Below are 15,733 nucleotides of genomic sequence, written 5' to 3'. Positions count from 1 at the left end.
CAGGAGCAGTGGGGGATCTCGTGGCGGCGTCGGTTGGGGCCGGGAGGCGCGGTCGTGGTCGGGGCGAAGTGGAGTTGTTCCTTTGGTGGCTGGCTCCGTCGAGGCAGCAGGGGGCTGGGGCGAGGCCTGGCGGCATGGGGAGGAGGGGCCGAGGGGGGCTCGGGGCTGCGGCTTAAATAGGGAGGGAAGGGGCTCGAGAGAAGGAAAAGGGGGAGGGAGATCGGGGATCCGAGCGAATCCCGGCGAGGCAGTAGTCTCGCCATGGAAGGGAAGAACCTGCAGGGCAGAAAGAAGGAAGGAAGAAGAAAGGAAAGAAGAAAGAAAAAAAATAAGGGAGCGCGAGGTGCTGCGGCGTGGGGATCTGGATCACGTTAGGTGGGGATCTAGCCCAAGTAAAAGACGCCCCAGGGCGGTTTCCTTAAACAAAATTACCTTCCCGATTGTTTTTTAAACCAGCAAGGAATAAAATAAATAGGAAACAAAATAAAATAATTAATATAGGGTATTATATACCAAAATGGTCACAAAAATATTTCCTAATTGTTTATCATTTTTCCAAAACCAAAATAAAACTTTTTTTAAAAATGTTTTTTTTTCAGAAAAACCCCTTATGCTATATTTTCTTTTTTTTCAAATTACTTTCTCCATAAATCTCTGGTTTTTCTTGGCTCAATTATTTTCAAAAGTGCCTCACATTTTGGAGGGTCATTTTCCTCCACTCTTTCTTGCGCGCAAGAATTTTGTCGGGGCATTTCTCGTGGGAAGAAAATAGAAAAGCAAAAGAAAATATTTGAAAGAATTCGAATGCAAAACTTTATTGCAAACAAAATGCATAGATGCTTAGCTACATTTGTAGAACATTCCCAATTAGGAAAATTGGGATGTTACAAATGACTCCCTTCGAAAGCGAAGACAAGGAGCATATGACTGATGAGGAAATGAAGAATGCTGAGTGTGAGGAACACACTGATGAGGAGATTCATATTGATATCAGTCCTCAGACATTCATTCCTCCTGAAGAAAATGCTCAAGGATCAGCTGCACCAGCTGAAGAATTTGGCTCCTCCACCAAGCAAACTCCGCAAGTTGAGGAAAACCAAGGAGAAAATCCTCAGCCTGAAGAAAATCCAAATCCTGAGCAAAACCCTCAACCTAAGGCTCAGGATGAAGAGATTCCTCCTCAACCTGAGGCTCGGGTTGATGACATTCCTCACCCGGAGCAAGATCCTCAGCCTGAGGCACAGGTAGATGAAATTCCTCATCCTGAGGAACATGCTGAAGAAAATGCCCATGCGCCAAATCCAGAGAATGCTCTTGTAGTTATCAATCTAGAAACTGCAATGATTGTCTCCCCTTAAGGGAAGAAGCAAAACCTTCAACCGATGCAGTGTCAGCCCTTCTCCAAGCGGCCAAAGTTTCAGAAGGAAGCATTCTTTGAGGAAGACATGTATTTCATCGGAGAAAATCCTTATGACAAGCCTCGCATCAGGCATATGAAGTTTTGGACTAGGACTCAGCTCAACTACTACGCATCTGTGCTTTGAGGAAGAAACAAAAAATTTCAGCACAGGCATATTCCTAATGTTGAGCTTGAAGAAATTCCTTGCTTTGCGCCAGTCCTCAACGTTCATCATGAAGCAGGAGTGGTCCCTCCATGCTCTGATATCTGCGATTGGAATAGCAATATCGTTCTTCAATTCTATGCAACTCTGCACATCTCTGGATATCCAACAGATATCAACACTTAGGTGCTGGATTGGATGACGCGGCACACATACTTCAAGGCCCCTGCAAATGAGATGCTGCGAGAACTTCCTGTGTCAATTCCTTCAGAGCAGGCCGTGCAGATGTATGATGAACGGGAGCTGCCGAATAAGCTGATGGAAGTCCTCATGAAGCCTTTGGCCAAGGGGCAACCACCAAGAACAACCTTCCTGGTCCATGAGCTGAAGTATGAACCCAGGACTGTTTACAGAATCCTCTGCAGTGTTCTTGCACCAATCAAGGGACATGATGATGAAGAAGATGTCGTAGGCATCATGAAGAATATCCTCTTCAACATCATCCATGGCATTCCCATCAACACTCACTATTTATTCTTGAGGACTCTGGCGGAAAATGCTATGTCCCCTTTTGACCTGAAGATTTACGCTCCATGGATCATGAGATTGATCAGACGCAGGTCAGGCATCAAATATCATGCTGATTTCAATAATCACCTTCGATATATGCCTCCAATACGGGTCAACAAGAAGACTTTCGAGCCAGTAGAAGGAAAAGGCAAGTCTGTGATCGATGAAGGCAGTCGGCCCCTTGATGGTTAGTTCCGAGAGCCAGATGCATATTGTTCATGGGATGACACTGAAACCCAGCCGCCAAGTCATGTTGCTACAAGGGTGATGAATACCAGAGAGCTTCTCCTCAGTCTTCATCAAAAGGTAGATCAAAATCACAAGTTGGTCAAACGCCAGTTCGGCGCCATTGTGAAAACCCTCAGTGAGACCCAGAATGCCGTGAAGCTTAATCATCATTATCTTCATGAGGTTTTTGATCGCACCTGGGCCACACTGGCTCATTTGAAGACACCAGCAGAACTTGAAGAATTGGAGTTTACGCAGGATTTCGACTCGTCATGGCCACCAAAGAAGAAATTCAGGCCAATTCCAGTTCCAGACTTTGAGGACAGCTTGTTTTCTTCATTCCGCACTGACAAATCAGATGAAGACCAACAAGACATTGCCACTGGTCCAAGGAGGAAGCCTGCTCCCAAGAATCCTCACGCGTCTTCCTCAACTGCGAAGAAGTGAAAGTCTTCACGGGGCGTTAGTCCTCAGTTTGTCCCTTTTTGTCACTTGATGACAAAGGGGGAGAAATCGGAGAGTTAGTCTTCACGTGGGATATATTTTGGGGCTTATGAACCTTATTTAAGTTACAAACTCTTGGCTCTTCTAAAGTGTTTTATGTAATGAGTTGTAACTTAAGCCCGAAGGTACTCTGACGCTTTTAAACGTTTTTCTTCGCATGCTTATTCCTCAAAATATTAATGCACGCATGCTGGAATTCGTCAGATACCATTTCTCATCATGCATTCTAAAATTTCTTCATACTATATGTCATATGTATGCATGATTTACAAGACTCAGGGGGAGATCTCCATGATATAAATCATGAATGTGCATTTGTTGTGAAAAGCAAAATCCTCGAGATATGCACATCTTCAGGGGGAGTCTCTCTAAATCTTGATTTCAAATTCCTCAAATGAGTATTTACACTTCATATTTTTATCCCCGGTGAAGACTTAACCTAATTGTCATCAACCGCCAAAAAGGGGGAGATTGTAAGTGCATCTAGTGCCCCTTAGTGATTTTGGTGGTTTGAAGACCTGTAGGTTAAATCTCTAATGTGTTCATGAGTGTACACAGGAACTATAAGTCGCTGAGGAGTTTGAAATCTTCGATGAATATTGACCCCTAAAAATGTACATCTTCGGCTGAACAAATTGGTCTGAAGCTGAAGAATTGAATTGCGAAAAAATTGCGATGAAATTGATATTCCTCATGAAGATATTGAAAATGAGCAATTCGGTGTGTCCTGAGGAAAATCAATCTGAAGACTTTGAAGCATGAAGAATTATTCTGTCTGTTTTATTTTCTTCACTTTGAGTCATAGGAACACCGTACTGTTAAAGGGGGTCAAAGTAACACGTTGGAATGAATTTCCTCATGATGCTCAATCCAAGCCTAATCCTACCAAAAGCCTCAAGTGAGGAATATGAGAGACATGAGGACTCTCACAGTTGAGGATCCAGACCGTTACCACAAGTCGTGCCACATCACTGATCTTATCCACACCAACGGTCATATTATTTAAGGGCATTAATGTCAAATCATGTCGGGATGCTCCCAGGCTATAAATAGCCCCCCCCCCCCACAACCATTAGCTGGTTGGCTGCTCCATTGGAAACTGACACTTGCCTTAAGAGCAACCCATATTCCTCAGAGTCTTTGAGAGTAATTCATCAGTGAGGAAATACCCCAAACACCAAAACACAAACCAAAACCAAGTGATTGAGCATCACTGAAGAAGTTGTTCTTGTGTGGGACTGAAGCCTTTTACCTTTGAGGACTGTGCATCCTCCAGACGGTTAGGCGTCATGGTCTAGAGCAATCCAGTAGTCAATTGTGGATCGCCACGTGACCAAGTTTGTGAGGGTTTGGAAGTCAGCCCTGAAGACTTACCACGAGTATTGGTCGAGGACTATGTGTTCTTAGCTCATGGAGAATACTGTAGGTACTGTGTGTCCCGGGACTGTGTGTCTTTTGGTTTCAATACCAAGCCGCTCCAAACCAGATGTACAATTGTCACAGCAGTTGGAACTGGGTCATCAACCACTGTCTTCACTTTGAAACAGGTTCTATTTCTTCAACTCTTTCAATTCCTCACATTGTATGCTGAAGATTTTCATTGCCACTGTATGAAGAATTTGCTGAAGATTTTCTCTGAAATTCCTCAACCCCAAATTCTTCACACGAGTTAGTCTTCTCCTGCTGTCTCTGTGCCTGCGTTCTATGCAAACTGATTTTCATATTGTTCATCTTGAAATATTGTTGTAGTGATACTTTGCACTCCTGATCCTTTGCTGTTTCCGCTGCAAGTTAGTCATCAGTGAGGAATTTCCTCAAAAGGAATTTCCTCAGTGGTGAAATTCTAAAAATCTCCTATTCACCCCCCTCTAGTCGATATAGCGCACTTTTAGTTGTACTCTTCACGATCCAAACCGATCCAGCACCGAACGTACGACACCTCCGAGTTCAGCACACATGTGGCTCGATGACATATGCTCCTTCTTGATCCAGCAAGAAAGGGAGGAGAAGTAGATGATATCACAACTAGCATGCCGGCGTGGTGGTAATGGTGGTGGTGCCGATTCCAGCACGGCTTCGCCAAGCACTACTGAAAAACAGTTATGTTGAGGAACAGGGTAACGGGAAGGAGAGGGCTACTGTCGGGGCGTGGGATTGTCGTGTCGAGCCCTCCCCCTCTCCTCTACTATATATAGGAGGCAAGAGGCAAGGTTAGGTCACAGCTCTTGGCCCCTCCTCCAAGGAGTGTAGGCGGCTAGGTGGAGTCCTCCCTCCATAAGGAAGGGAGGAGTCCCCCTCCTCCAAGGCACGTCCGGGTGCGTTGTCCCTACGAGAATCTTGCCCCCAAGCCCAACTATACTCTAGGGACTAGTGCCCCTAGCCTAGGGTGGCCAGGGCACCACCCCTACAGCCCATGTGGGCCCACGGGGCAGGTGGACACCCGGAACCCTTTCGGCACCCCGATACACTATCGGTAATGCATGAAACTTTTCCGGTAGGAAAAATAGGACTTACCATATAAATATTAACCTCCAGACCATTCTGGAACTCCTCATGACATCTGGGGCCTCATACGGAGCTTCAAACAACATTAAGTCACCAATGTACATATCCCAATATTACTCTAGCGTCAAACGAGCGTTAAGCATGAGGACCCTACGGGCTCGAGAATTATGTGGACATGACCGAGACACCTCTCCGGTAAATAACCAATAGCAGGACCTGGATGCCCATATTAGTTCCCACATATTCCACGAAGATCATTATCGGTCAAACCATGACATCAAGGATTCAGTCAATCCAGTATGTAGTTACCTTTGTCTAGTGGTATGTTACTTGCCCTAGATTCGATCGTTGGTATCTCTATACCTATTTCAATATCCTTACTCACAAGTCTATTTACTTGTTTTGTAATACAAGATGTCACGACTAAGTCCTTAGTCACATTACTTGCAAGATTCTTGTGATGTTATATTACCGAGTGCCCAGAGATAGCTCTCCGTCATACGGAGTGACAAATCCCAGTTTCGATCCATGCCAACCCGACATACACCCTCGGAGATACCTGTAGAGCATCTTTATGATCACCCAGTGATGTTGTGATGTTTGATACACACAAGGCATTCCTCCGATGTCAGGGAGTTGTATGATCTCATGGTCTTAGGAACAGATACTTGACATCCAGAAAGCAATAGAAATAAACTTTGTCATACAATCATATGCTATGCTTACGGTTGGTTCTTGTCCATCACATCATTATCCTAATGATGTGGTCCCATTTTCAAATGACAACTCATATCTATGGTTAGGAAACCTTAACCATCTTTGATCAATGAGCTTGTCCAGTAGAGGCTTACTAGGGACTCTGTGTTGTCTATGTATCCACACATGTATCTGAGTTTCCAATCAATACAATTATAGCATGGATAATAAACAATTATTATCAACAAGGAAATATGATTATAACCAATTTATTATTGCCTCTAGGGCAAATTTCCAACATTGTGTATATCAAATCAACATAAAACCAAGTAGATCGCACACAGTTTATTATCACCAACCGTGTGAGATGCAGTACAAAATATCTTGGAGCATCGTACCGTAGGAGTAGTACGTGTATGCCTTACGCGAGAAGGTGTGTTGGATATAGTCCATAACCGACACGTCAAGCACACTAGCTTGCTCCACAAATATCATTTCACCGTTTAATCGTTACCAATGAAAGATGGGACATGGACCCGCGTCGTGAGGGCAACTTTGACGGCTCACTCCAGCGAGAGTGTAGCCGCAGAAGAAATTTGTGTGCTAACAAGCTACGTGAGCATGGCCGCAATCTCGATCGGGCCCCCAAGGCAGCCCAAACAGCCATTGTTGCTACTCAGGTGGCGGTAGCAACATTTTCGATGGGGATAACAACTAGCTAGAGCGGCATAGGAGTTGCCCGTTCCGCAGCAGCGGCCTTAGCCCTAATGGAGTCTGCCCCTGACCATGTCGAGGCCGCCCTTGCCCAGCACCTCGTGGTCACCGTGCAAATCGAACTAAGCTTCTCCAACAACTGTTGGCAACCCATGACCGAAGAGTTGGCAATCACCAAGAGTGTTTGAGCAGCCGTGCGTTCCTTTGTGGCTTACCTTGCCATGACGAAGACTGTCCAAGCCCAGATCGCAGTTTCCCATGTCGAGCTCGTGGCAGCCTTTTCCAAAGAGATGGCGAACGCAGATGCCGAGATGCTTGCCGAGTATGGTGAGGTGGATACCTTGGATCCCCTTCCCCAAGAGATCGTCGGATGCAAACTGGACATGGAGGAGGCGATGGAGATCGACGAGCGCCATCCGGAGTAGTACTCTTTGTGTAATTTAGAGTGTCGGTCTTTCATTTGTTAGAGTAATGTTTAGGTCAGCTAGCTCCGTTTAATTGCTAAACCTGCTTGATTAAGAAGTGTGGGTGTGATGTAGACTCTTTTGTGTACCCAAATTATGGAATGACCTGGATGACCATTGTAACCAAGGTAATCAGACTAAATTTTGCACGTTCAAACTCATCACACACGGGGTAAGCTATATGAATTGTTTGTGATGTTCACATATCGTACATAGTGATGAATAAGAAACCGTGTCTGATGGCACTTTGCATGCCAGTTTTTCTCATGCACCGAGTCAAAAATTTCGGCTTCCGCTGAAATAACTACCTCCCTGCCCCCTCCCCTTACCAAAAGCCACATCTACATTTTTTTCGCCTTCCTTTACAAGTTCAAACCTTCACTCTTTGCCTGCAGCGCCGCGTCCTCGTAGGCGACCTTCCTTCACGCTGCTCAGCATCGTCGATCTAGGTAGGTAATCCACACCTGACCCCCATCCTCCTCCGTTTACATCCCACATGCCCTGACCACCGGCGCGACACCCACCACCCAAATCACCCACCCCTCCTCCAAATAAGTGCCGCCCTAAGCCATGGTGCACACGGTATAACTAGGAGCTCAAGGAGCATTTGGTAGTGGAGAGGCCGTGATGGCTGCCATTTGTGTTGACCCCCAAATCTTGGAGGAGCACATCTCCTTCGAGGGCATTGTCGTCGTAATGATTCCGACAATAGAAAGGGGTAGGATAAAGGAGCATGATCTATCGAGATGCAAATGGGTGACATTGTGATTTTAGCGAGTTCGGGCCTCTCATGGTGGAGATAACAACCTTACGCCTCGTGCTCCGGAGAGGCTTTTCTTATCTGTCATGAACACGGAGTTACATAGTGTATTATAGAGAGAGAGAGAGAGGGGAGAACGGATCTCCAAGCTAAGTCCCGAGCCTAGAGAGAGCCCCCCTCACCTATGTGGAGGGGTGGCTTATATAGAGTCTGCCACCCCCTCATCTCTTATGTTACAAGATGGGGCATTGATGCCATGATGTCAGCCCACTACAAGACCTCCTCTATGCTTCGACTTTCTTGCCGACTGTTTCTCTTTCCATACCAGAGTGGGTCATACGGCCGGGTCGTTGACTGTCGTCCGAGTGGATGGAATGTACTTGTCCGAGTGGATAGTATGTACGTATTTGTCTGCACCCACCTCATGTGTGGACCCCATGATATTATGGTATTTCGACCCTTCATGGGCCTACCCATTTTGTGTATCCCCAACAGTAGCCCCTGAGACTCTGACCGATTGCTCGTAGTCAGTTGGATTCTGTAGAGTCTGTTGAACTTGAATGTTGTTGTTCGACCGAACCAAGCAAGATGTTTATTTTTTGTATTTCTCTTCTAGTGGGGGCACACTCAGTGCACCCACTTGGTGTAGTCCCCAAGCCTCTGTCGGACTAGATGAGTCTGGCAGAGGGTTTAAGTCTTCTAGTGCTCGTCATGTCGAACATTTGTTGAGTCTACCTTATATGATTTCTAGATCAAGCTCGAGTCCCCGAGTATATTTTTTAACTTAGGCAATACGGGGTCGCAGCTAAGCCCCCGAGTATGGATGATGTCTGTACTCGGAGTAGTTTTTAACTTAGGCGAAGTCAGGTTCGCAGCTAAGTCTGTGAGTGTGGAGCATGCCCGCACTCAGACTTGTGTTTGACTTAGGCGATACGGATTCGCTGCTAAGTTCCCGAGTGTGGAGCATGTCCGTACTCGGAATAGTTTTTAACTCAGGAGATACGGAGTCGTAGCTAAGTTTCCGAGTGTGGAGTGTATCCGTAGTCCGAGTAGTTTTTAACTTAGGCGATACGGAATTGAAGCTAAGTTCCCGAGTGTGGAGCGTGTCAGAACTCAGAGTAGTTTTTCACTTAGGCAAAACGGAGTCGCAGCTAAGTTCCCGAGTGTGGAGCATGTCCGTACTCGGAGTAGTTTTTAACTCAGGCAATACGGAGTCGGAATCGCAGCTAAGTTCAGAGTGTGGAGCGTGTCCGTACTCGAAGTAGTTTTTAACTTAGGCGATACGGAGTCACAACTAACTTCCCGAGTGTGGAGCGTGTCCGTACTCAGAGTAGTTTTAACTTAGGCGATACGGAGTCTCGGCTAAGCCCCGAAGTGTGACTGATGTCCTCACTCGGACCAGTTTTGAACTTAGGCGAAATCAGGTCCGCGGCTAAGTCGTTCACCCACTAAGGGTTATGTTGTATATGTGTCCAGCTGAGCGATGGCGCATAGAGCGGCCGAGTGATGAAGACATGCCTCATGGAGTGGCGATACACGGGGCATCCGAGGGAAGTAGACGCGTCTAGTGATAACCCACAAGTGTAGGGGATCGCAACAGTTTTCGAGGGTAGAGTATTCAACCCAAATTTATTGATTCGACTCAAGGGGAAGCGAAAGAATATTCTCAAGTATTAGCAGCTGAGTTTGTCAGATTCAACCACACCTGAAAGATTAGTGTCTGCAAGCAAAGTATCAGTAGCAAAGTAGTATGATAGCAACAGTGTCAGAAAAAGATCTGTTGACGGCAGACTATTCCTAACTGTTGTATCAATGGCGCCAGTAAGTTGCACGTGGATGGGGAACTATTCTTCCCAGGCAACGGCGCCAGAAAAAGGTCTCGCAACAAGTAACAGCGAAGTAGCAAGGAACAGCAGTAGCACCAGCAACAAAGTAACAGCAGTAGCAACAGTAGTAGCAAAGTGGCCCAATCCCTTTTGTAGCAAGGGACAAGCCTAGACAAAGTAACGTAGCAAGGACCAGTAGTAAAAGACTCGTAGGCAGTGGATCGGTGATGGATGAGTATGATGGATGTGATTCATCATGTAACAACTCTAACACGGAGAGATAAGTAACTAGCTCCCGTTCGTTAATCTAATCTAGGCATGCATTCCGTATGTAGTCATACGTGCTTAGGGAAAAGAACTTGCATGACATCTATTGTCCATCCCTCCCGTGGCAGCGGGGTCCTAATGGAAACTACGGGATATTAAGGTTCTCCTTTTAATAAAGAACCGGACCAACGCATTAACACACGGTGAATACATGAACTCCTCATACTATGGTCATCTCCGGGAGTGGTTGCGGCTATTGTCACTCCGGGGTTGCCGGCTCATAACACATAGTAGGCGACTACAACTTGCAAGATAGGATCTAAAACACACACATGTTGGTGACAACATAATAGGTTCAAATCTGAAATCATGGCACTCGGGCCCTAGTGACAAGCATTAAGCATAGCCAAGTAGTAGCAACATCAATCTATAACATAATGGATACTAGGGATCAATCCCCGTCAAAACTAACTCGATTACATGATAGATCTTATCCAACTCATCACCGTCCAGCAAGCCTACGATGAGATTACTCACGAACGATGAAGAGCATCATGGAATTTTCGATGGGGGAAGGTTGATGATGACGATGGCGACGATTTCCCCTCTCCGGAGCCCTAAACGGACTCCAGATCTGCCCTCCAGACGAAGAAAAGGAGGTGGCGGCGCCTCCGTATCGTAAAACGCGATGAAACCTTCTCTCTGATTTTTTTGGGCGAGACGGAAGATATAGAGCTGAGTTTGGGGGCGGTGGTGGCCGCGGCATGTGGGCTTGTGGCCTGATACGTCCATTTTGCATCATGCTTTCATGTTGATATTTATTGCTTTTTGGGCTGTTATATTACTTGTGGTACCATATTTATGCCTTTTCTCTCATATTTTGCAAGGTTTATTTGAAGAGGGAGAATTGAGGCAGCTAGAATTCTGGACTGGAAAAGGAGAAAATCCTAGTCCAGTATTCTGCACATCTCCAAATGCCCTGAAAAGTTACGTGGATTTTTTTGGGATTATATAAAAATACTGGGTGAAAGAACTACCGGAGGGGGGCTGCCAGGGCGCCACAAGCCCTGACACCGCCACCCCCTGGTGGCGGAGTGGGGGCTTGTGGGCTCCCTGACGGCCCACTAGCCCCCCTCTTTTGCTATATGAAGCGCCTTGGTCCAGAAAAAATCATACAGGAGCTTTTTCGTGGTTTCGCCGCCGCCACGAGGCGGAACTTGAGCAGATCCAATCTAGAGATCCGGCAGGACGATCCTGCCGGGGAAACTTCCCTCCCGGAGGGGGAAATCGTCGCCATCGTCATCACCAACACTCCTCTCGTCAGAGGGGAGGCATCTTCATCAACATCTTCATCAGCACCATCTCCTCACCAATCCCTAGTTCATCTCTTGTAACCAATCTTCGTCTCGCAACTCCGAATTGTACTTGTAAGGTTGCTAGTAGTGTTGATTACTCTTTGTAGTTGATGCTAGTTGGATTACTTGGTGGGAGAGTTTATGTTCAGATCCTTGATTCTATTAATTACACCTCTGATCATGATTATGATTATGTTTTGTGAGTAGTTACTTTTGTTCCTGAGGACATGGGATAATTCATGTTAATAAGAGTCATGTGAATTTGATATTTGTTCGGTATTTTGATATGTTGTATGTTGTCTTTTACTCTAGTGGTGTTATGTGAACGTCGACCTACATAACACTTCACCATACTTGGGCCTAGAGGAAGGCATTGGGGAGTAGTAAGTAGATGATGGGTTGCTGGAGTGACAGAATCTTAAACCCCAGTCTATGCCTTGCTTCGTGAGGGGCTCATCTGAATCCACTAGTTTAATGTTGTGGTTGGACTTTGTCTTAATTCTTATTTTGTAGTTGCGGATGCTTGCGAGAGAGGTTAATCATAAGTGCGATGCTTGTCCAAGTAAGGGCAGTACCCAAGCGCCGGTCCACCCACATATCAAACTATCAAAGTAACGAACGCGACTCATATGAACATGATGAAACTAGCATGACAGAAATTCCCGTGTGTCCTCGGGAGCGTTTTTCCTCCTATAAGACTTTGTTCAGGCTTGTCCCTTGCTACAAAAGGGATTGGGCCACTTGCTGCACCGTTTCTACTAGTTGTTACTTGTTACTCTTTGCTCGCTATGTTTCACCTCGCTACACTATCATTTGTTACCGCTACTTTCAGTGCTTGCAGTTATTACCTTGCTGAAATCCGTTTATCAGAGCCTTCTGCTCCTCGTTGGGTTCGACACTCTTACTTATCGAAAGGACTATGATTAATCCCCTATACTTGTGGGTCATCAAGATTCTTTTCTGGCGCCGTTGCCGGGGAGTGAAGCGCCTTTGGTAAGTGGAAATTGGTAAGGAAACAGTTTTATACTGTGCTGAAATTTATTATCATTTGTCACTATGGAAACTATTCCTCTGAGGAGTTTGTTCGGGGTATCTTCACCACGAACGGAAGCACGAGGAGTTGTTCCTCAACCTGAGGTACCTATTGAAAATATCTTTTATGAAATTCCTTCGGGTATGCTTGAGAAACTGTTGGCTAATCCTTTCACAGGAGATGGATCTTCACATCCAGACTTGCATCTGATCTATGTAGATGAAGTTTGTGATTTATTTAAGCTTGCAGGTTTGCCCGAGGATGAGGTAAAGAAGAAAGTCTTTCCTTTATCTTTGAAGGATAAGGCGTTGACATGGTATAGGCTATGTGATGATACTGGATCATGGGGCTACAATCGGTTGAAATTGGAATTTCATCAAAAGTTCTATCCTATGCATTTAGTACAACGTGATCGGAACTTTATTTATAACTTTTGGCCTCGTGACAGGGAAAGCATAGCTCAAGCTTGGGGGAGGCTTAAATCAATGCTATATTCATGCCCCAATCATGAGCTCTCGAGAGAAATCATCACTCAAAACTTTTATGCTCGGCTTTCTCATGAAGATCGTACCATGCTTGACACTTCTTGTACCGGTTCTTTTATGAAGAAGGATATTGATCACAAGTGGAATTTATTGGAGAGAATCAAACGCAACTCTGAAGATTGGGAGCTGGAGGAAGGTAAGGAGTCAGGTATGAATTTCTAGTTTGATTGTGTTAAATCTTTTGTTGAAACAAACACTTCTAGAGATTTTAGCGCTAAGTATGGACTTGACTCTGAGATAGTAGCTTCTCTATGTGAATATTTTGCTGCTCATGTTGATCTTCCCAAAGAGAAGTGGTTTAAATATCATCCTCCTGTAGAAAGTAACATAACCAAAACCAATCTAGTTGAGGAGAAAGTCATTGCTTTTAGTGATCATGTTGTTCCTTGTGCTTACACTGAGAAACCACCATACCCTGCTAGGATAATGGATTATTCTAAAGCTCCAACTGTGATACGTAGGGGTTACATTAGACCACTTGCACCCCCTGAGGAGATTAGAGTTGAACCTAGTATTGCTATTATCAAAGATCTCTTAGACGAAGACGTAGACGGGCATGTTATCAAATTCTGTGAGGACTCTGCTAGAATTGCTAAACCTCATGCGAAAGACAAATACAGACATGTAGTTGTCTGCCCGTTGTTTCTGTTAAGATAGGAGATCACTGTTACCATGGCTTATGTGATATGGGAGCTAGTGTTCGTGCAATACCCTGTTCTCTATATGATGAAATCAAAGATGAGATTGCACCTGCTGAGTTAGAACCCATTGATGTCACTATTACGTTAGCTAATAGAGACACTATCTGCCCTCTGGGAATTGTGAGAGACGTAGAAGTCCTGTGTGGTAAGACGAAGTATCCTACTGATTTCCTCGTCCTTGGTACTGCACAAGATAGCTTTTGTCCATCATATTCGGTAGACCCTTTCTCAACACTGTCAATGCTCACATTGATTGCATTAAGCAAACTGTCACAGTAAGTTTCGAGGGTGTGTCTCATGAATTTAACTTCTCCAAGTTTGGAAGACAACCCCATGAAAGAGAGTCGTCTGGTAGAGATGAAATTGTTGCTCTTGCCTCTATTGTCGTACCTCCTACGGATCCTTTAGAGCAATATCTGCTTGAGCATGAAAGTGATATGCATATGGAGGAGAGAGATGAGATAGAACAATATCCTATTTTCAAGAATAATCTGCATGTTGAACTGCTCGGGGATCCTCCCCCACCAAAGGGTGATCCTGTGTTCGAGCTTAAACAGTTGCCTGATACTCTTAAGTATGCCTACCTTGATGAGAAGGAGATATATCCTGTCATTATTAGTGCCCTCCTCTCAAAGCACGAAGATAAGAAGTTACTAAGAACTGTGAGGAAGCACCGTGCTTCTATTGGATATACTCTTGATGATCTTAAGGGTATTAGTCCTACTCTATGTCAGCACAAGATTAAAACTGATCCTGACTTTAAACCAGTTGCTAATCATCAAAGGAGATTAAGTCCTAAGATGAAAGAGGTCGTGAGAAAAGAAATATTAAAGCTTCTGGAAGCAGGAATCATTTATCCTGTTCCTCATAGTGATTGGGTAAGTCCACTACATTGCGTACCTAAGAAGGCAGGTATCACCGTCGTTCCTAATGATAAGGATGAACTAATCCCACAAAGGATTATTACCGGCTATAGGATGGTGATAGACTTCCGGAAACTGAACAAGGAAACCAGGAAAGATCATTATCCTTTGCCGTTTATCGACCAAATGCTAGAAAGGCTATCAAAACACACACACTTCTGCTTTCTAGACGGTTATTCAGGTTTCTCGCAAATACCTGTTGCACCATCTGATCAAGAAAAAACCACTTTCACCTGCCCTTTCGGTACCTTTGCCTATAGACGTATGCCTTTTGGCTTATGCAATGCACCTGCCACCTTCCAAAGATGTATGATGGCTATATTCTCTGACTTTTGTGAAAAGATTGTCAAGGTTTTCATGGATGACTTCTCCATTTACGGGTCTTCCTTTGATGATTGCCTCAGCAACCTTGATCGAGTCTTACAGAGATGCAAAGAAACCAACATCGTCTTGAATTGGGAGAAGTGCCACTTTATGGTTAATGAAGGCATTATCTTAGGACACAAGATCTATAAAAGAGGCATTGAAGTTGATAAGGCTAAGGTTGATGCAATTGAGAAAATGCCTTGCCCCACAGATATCAGAGGTATATGAAGTTTCCTAGGTCATGCTGGTTTCTATAGAAGGTTCATTAAAGACTTCTCTAAGATTTCTAGGCCTCTTACCAACCTCTTACAGAAGGATGTTCCTTTTGTTTTTGATGTGGATTGTGAGGAAGCCTTTGAAATACTTAAGAAGGCTTTGATAACCGCACCTATTGTTCAACCACCTGACTGGAACTTACCCTTTGAAATCATGTGCGACGCTAGTGATTATGCTGTTGGTGCTGTTCTAGGACAAAGAGTTGACAAGAAGTTGAATGTTATTCACTACGCTAGTAAAACTCTAGACAGTGCCCAAAGAAACTACGCCACTACGGAGAAGGAATTTTTAGCAGTCGTGTTTGAATGTGAAAAGTTCAGATCTTATATAGTTGACTCCAAAGTCACTATTCACTCTGATCATGCTGCTATTAAGTACCTTATGGAGAAGAAGTACGCTAAGCCTAGGCTGATCAGATGGGTTCTCCTGCTACAGGAA

Source organism: Hordeum vulgare, chromosome 4H, assembly GCF_904849725.1.
Source record: "Hordeum vulgare subsp. vulgare chromosome 4H, MorexV3_pseudomolecules_assembly, whole genome shotgun sequence".
NCBI classification, from domain to species: domain Eukaryota; kingdom Viridiplantae; phylum Streptophyta; class Magnoliopsida; order Poales; family Poaceae; genus Hordeum; species Hordeum vulgare.
The sequence above is the reverse complement of the archived record's forward strand: the minus strand, read 5'-3'. Positions refer to the sequence as shown.